Consider the following 6546-nt stretch of genomic DNA (forward strand, 5'->3'; position numbering starts at 1 on the left):
TCTAAATTTAGTTTTCACTTATGCTGAGAAAGAGAACAGAAAATGCCCTAACCTCTTAATGAAACTGAAGAATAGGTCAGCAATAATTGCTAATAAGAGCATTAAAAACCAAAATTTGTAATTCAATCCAGGACTCTGTTACTGGCCACTCAACTAATATTAATCTAATTGTCACTTTATTCAGACACTGTTGTAGTTATTCAGTATATATTAACAAGCAAAGCAGATGGAGGCACCTGTGGACATGGATTTACATTTCAGCTGGGAGAAGCCAGAAAACGACAAGAAATATGAGTAGAAGTGTATTGTCAAATATGCTAGCAAAAAAAATAGAGCAAGAAAAAAATTTAAGCAGTATGGTAGAGAGAGGGCATGGCTCTTACTGTACAAGTTAGAAGCCATAAGAAATGCAATGACCTATATTGCCCTATCAATTCAGACATACATGTGTTCTATTGTATCCCAGAATCAATTTTTCCTATGCAGTCAGATTTCTTTGTATACTGCCCAATGACAAGTGTGTTCTTCAAACTTCTCCAAACATGAATATTTTGAACATCTGACCTCTCTTCAATATAACTGAAAGAATGTGTGAATTATTTGAGGTAAACTCCCCCATTAGGCACCATTTTTAAAACTGTACTTTGAAAATCCTCTACTATGTAAAGCACTATTCTTCAACTTATTTTCACTTTATAGAACCCTGCCAGTGCCAAAAATTATGTAGAAATTTAACACATATATTACTATTATGATAGTATGGCATTTAAAATTCACACAAACTATAAGTGAAAAAAGATTAAAATGAATATAAAATAAAAAATACGTATTATATTATTCCTTACCCAAAAGGTTAAGGACATTCAATTTCAAGCTGTCTGGAATAATGAATTCTGTATACACACATACTAATATCATCCATATTTATCAATCATAATCAAATAATGTATTTCACATACAATTTAAATCAAAGCCCTTACACAGTCACAGGAGTTGGGAATAAAATTATATGTATCACTCTTCACCTGCATATATAAAATTTTGTAAGCTCAATTAAGTGATCATCATTAGCCTTTTAATTGTCCATCAACAGTTCATGTAATGCTCAAAAATAATCCAAATTTTACAGTAGATTCCTCTCTGCAAGGATTTAAATCTCAAGGAACAATGAAAGTTTACAAGTAGCCTACAAAAGTAAACAAAATTACAATCTTTCTCACTATACATTTGTAGAGATAACTAATGAAGAAATAAAACATACTTAAATTTGGAAGAAGCAAAAAACATAGTCATTCCAAAAGAGATAATAATATTGTCTGGAATATTTTCTCAGCTTGTCATGGCTTCTGAACAAAGAGTGCTCTAAAACTGCCATCTCATTCTGCCTGATGAGGAGTCTCTTTGATTTCTCTCCACATGTTCATTCATTACAATTTCTTTCCTTGGTTTACAACAGACCCTAGTCTTCCAGTTCATACCTGAAGCCATAGAGTGCTGAGAGTGTACTTCAAGGAGTAGAATGGTTGGTAAATAGGCACAAATTATGAGCCAGAGCATGAGGGCTGGTGGAGAGGCTCAAGTGGTAGAACACCTACCTAGCAAATGTTAGGTCCTGAGTTTAAAAGTTAGTGCCCCAATTTTTTTAAAAAGTGACTTTTTTGATGATGGCAAGAAAACAGTGGAGTAACATAACCCACCATAATTCCTCACAGATTGCAAAAATAAACAGCAATTCACTCACCTAATTCCCTGCATAACTTCTAAGATAGTAAGTACCAGTAGCAAAGTAGTTTTGAACCCATCAATAACCCACAAGTGTACTGGTAACTGTTTGCAAAGCAGAAAAATGGGACTGTGGGCTTGTCTGACAGGAACCCACATGGCACAGAATCTTCAGAGCAACCCATGCTCTGACTCTTAATTTGTGGAGAATCCAGCATAAAAACAGAAATCAATGGGCACTAAAACATACAGCTGACTGTGAGATCCTGAGGACTTGGGAAAGAAACCCCAAGGTTACTAAGAACTGAGAGACTGGCAGGCTGAAGGCTCAGACTTCAGAACCCTCACTGGAGATTTTATTCAGATCTCCCCAGCCTCTACCCTGGAAACAAGCCCATACCCCATTCCAGAGTTGCGTCTAGAACCATATTGACTTGTGTTAGCTTGAAAGATTCCAACACTTAAGAAAAAAATAAATAAATATAAGTATGTGTGTAGGTAGGGAGTTAAGTAAGTAGGTAGATGAAAGATAGATGATGCATGATGATGATAAATAGATCAACAGTAAAGCAAACAAAATTTTGATTTTTTTAAAAAATAAGTTTAATTTTGTCACTGTTGAGTTTTAATTATTTTTATCTTTAAACATTCATTTGAATTGATTTATTTATCTGATTAGGATAACTTTATACTTGCTCTCATTCTCTTTAGTTGTGCATTTCCTCCTTTCCTTTCCTCTGCATTTTTTAATCTATACCATGACACTGCATTTCAAAATTCAATCTTAAACCACATCTTCTCCATTCTTTCCCTATTGCCCTGCCACATTAATACTTTGCTTCCTTTTCCAGTTATTGCTGTCTTCCTCCTATTTTGCCTCTATCTCTAACCATCCATCAATAATACATTTTTATTATCTACCCTTTTTGTACATTAATTGGATTGCCAGATAATGTTTTCATCTCAATTTCTTGTTGATTTTTTGTGTAAGTTTCATCACCCCTTTCCCTATCATAACTTTAACAAGGTGTTTACTACCTATGTCATCCCACTTTCTCACTAACCCTAAGTCACCACCCCTTCATGCCTTATAAAACCATATACCCTGATTATTCATTAGTGTTGCCCCACATATCTCTTTCCCATTAACACCTTTATTAACTTAGGTCATCCTAGATCATGAAGATTTTTCTTTGCTCCTTTACTCCTCTAAATATATTAAAGTGGAAACAATGACTAGACTTCTTTAGGATTTACTGGAATCTTAAGTTTGTGATTTGTCACTTGTGATAGCTCTTACAGCTATCACAAGTGACAAATCACTTCCTCAGTAAAGTAGGGACCTGCATGCAGCATCTTGAAGGTTGAAGTCAAATATTTGACTACCGAACCAAACACCACCAGATTAGTGACAAGAATCTAAAACACAACCAGGCCACTACATTGTCGGAAATAGTCAGTAAGGAATTCCTTACAAAAAGGACATAGTGGGTTGAAACCCCTAACCAAAAGCTTGGTCACAGATGCTTAAATCCTAGCATAACAGAACAAATTCCATGAAAAGACAAACCAGCATGTATCCTCCAAAAGTCATCCACTCCACTATAAAGAACATAACTTCTAGTGAAGAGCAAGAAATCTGAAACAAAAAGTTCAAAAACAATGACAAGAATGATCAATGAGATATATAAGCAACTGAATGAATTAAAAGTAGATACAAATAAATAAGTGACTGAACTCAAAGAGAATTCAAACAAACACCTGAATGAAATGAAGAACACAAAACAATATGAAAGAAGAATTCAATAAAGACATAGAAGTCTTGATAAAAATCAAATTGAAAATGTGAAATGAAAAACTAAATATTCTCTGGATTAAGAAAATGTTGTATTTATACACAATGGAATTTTATGCAGCCATGAAGAAAAACGAAATGTTATCATTTGCTTGTAAATGGATGGAATTGGAGAACATCATTTTGAGTGAGGTTGGCCTGGCCCAAAACACCAAAAATCTTATGTCCTCCCTCATATGCATACGTTAGATCAAAGGCAAACACAACCAGGGTACTGGACTTTGATCACATGATAAAGTGAGAGCACACAAGGGAGGTATGATAGCTAAGACACCTAAAAAACTAGATACCATTTGTTAGCCTCTATGCAGAGAAACTAAAGCAGATACTTTAAAGCAACTGAGGCCAAAGGTGAAGGGGTCCAGGAACTAGAGAAAAGATTATATCAACAAGAATTAACCTAGAAGGTAACACACATGCACAGGAAATTAATACAAGTCAACTCCCTGTATAGCTATCCTTATCTCAACTAGCAAAAACCCTTCATCCTTCCTATTATTGCTTATACTCTCTCTTCAACAAAATTAGAGATAAGGGCAAAATAGTTTCTGCCAGGTACCGTGGGGGTGGATGGGAGAGGGATGTGGGGGGAGGGGGAGGGGTAAGGGGAGGGGTTGGGAAAGGCGGGAGAAATGACCCAAACATTGTATGCACATATGAATAAATAAAAAAAAGAAAAACTTAATATTCTCATAAAAAACTTCATTCAAAACTCTTGCTAAAAGATTGGAGATGGGTATAAATAAAGTATCAGGGATTAAGATAAATAAAGGAATTAGAACAGTAATTCAAAGGCAATAGAAAATACTATGAAAACATGAATAGAATATGAAAGAACTGTGGGATACCATCAAAAGACTAACCTAAAAATCAGACATAGAAGAAGGAGAAGAAATACAAAGAAAAGGCATGGACACCTTATTCAAAAACATTATAGCAGAAAATTTCCCCAATCTTGAGAAGGAGAGGGACAATCAGTTATAGGAGACCTTTAGAACACCAAACAGGCAGGATTAGAAAAGAAACACCCCCAGACATATTACAATTGAAACACTAACTATACAGAAGAAAGAAAGAACATTGAGAGCTGCAAAAAAAGAAATGACAAGTCACATATAAAGTCAAACACATCAGAATAACAGCAGATTCCTTCAGCACAAACTCTAAAAGCAAGAGAATCTTTTAAGTCATGAGAGAAAGCAATTATCAACCTAGACTAATCAAAAGTATTCTGCATTGTTGAAAGGGAAATAAAAGCCTTCCACAGTAAACAAAAACTAAAGAAATTAATGACTACCAAACCAGCACTGCAGCCAAGTGCTGGTAGCTCATGCCTGTGATCCTAGCTACTCAGAAGGGAGGGATCAAGAAGATTGTTGGTTTGAACCTAGACCCAGCAAATTGTTCATGAGGCCATATGTCAAAAATAATAATAATAATAACAATCACAAAAAAGGGCTGGTAGAGAAGCTCAAGTGGCAAGATTGCCTGAGTAGCAAACAGCAAGTATGAGGCTCTGCAGAAAATATTTAGAGGAATCCAACTCAGAGATGTAAAAGAGATGTAGCAAGGAAAATGCCAAAACTAATAAACACTAGCTAAGTAGATTAGCAAACAAGGAATAGAGAAAAAGTAAACACATGAAAAACAACAAAATGACCTAAAATACTGCATATATGTCAATATTATCACTGAATGTAAACAGCCTCAATTCCTCAATCAAAACACACAGAATAAAAAATGAAATTAAAAGGCATGCATTGTTGCTTACAAAAAACACAACTCACTGGCAAATACAAATGGTGGCTTAGACCAAAAGTATGGAAAAGATCTTACAAGCAAATGGACCCACAAAAGCAGGCAAGAGTCAGCTATGTTCATACTTCAATTCATATTAATGAAAAGAACAATTCTTCATGATGGAATAATAATTATTAACGTATATGCACCAAATGTCAGTGTATCCAACTACATTAAAAAACACTACTGCATTCAAAAGCAAATATAGATTCCAACACAATAATAAATAGTAAAAGACTTCAATAAACCATTATCGATAACATATAGGTCATTCAGAAAAAATATCAGCAAAAATACCCTCAAAATTAACTGAAACAACAGACCAAAATGGACTTAACAGGTATTTACAGACTATTTCATCCACTTACTGTACAATAAAAATTCATCTCAGCAGCCCATGGAGCTTTCTTCAAAACAGATCATATTTTAGAACACAAAAGAAATCTTAGCAAATACAAGTTAAAATATTTCCCTATATTCCATTAGAACACAAAGGAATGAAACTAGAAATCAACAACAAAAGAAAAAACAGAAAACATCAAATGCATGGGGCTGAACAACACATTGTTGAATGACCAGTGGAACATTAAAGAAATAAGGGAGAAAATATAAAGTTGTAAGAGTCTACTAAAAATAAAAACATATGCTACTAGAACATTTAGAATACAGCACACTTGGTTGTTTGATAAAAATAATACTGACAAACACGTACCCAATCTGACTAAAAGGAGGACGAAAAAGACCTAATTAAAATTAAAAATGAAAAGTGGAGTACCACAGAAACTACCAAAAAAATCCAGATGATCATGGGGGAATACTTTAAAAAACTTTATTAAAACAATCTGCAAAATTTAGAGGAAATGCATAAATTTCCAGATTCATTTGACCTACCAAAATTGAACCAAGAGTATATAAACCAACTACAATGATCTATAAGTTATGAAATTAAGCAATAATGAAGAATCTCCTAAACAAAAGCCCAGGACCCAAAGGATTTACTTACGAATTTCACCAGACTTTTAAAGAAGTATTACTACCAACACTTCCAGAGTTTCCCATAAAACAGGAAGGGTAGGAACACAGACAGACTCATTCTGTGAAGCCAGTATTATATTCATTCCAAACCTGGACAAAGATACAGCAAAGAGAATTATAGATCAGTCTTTCCT

Source organism: Castor canadensis, chromosome 8 (genome assembly GCF_047511655.1).
Source record: "Castor canadensis chromosome 8, mCasCan1.hap1v2, whole genome shotgun sequence".
Classification (NCBI taxonomy): Eukaryota; Metazoa; Chordata; class Mammalia; order Rodentia; family Castoridae; genus Castor; species Castor canadensis.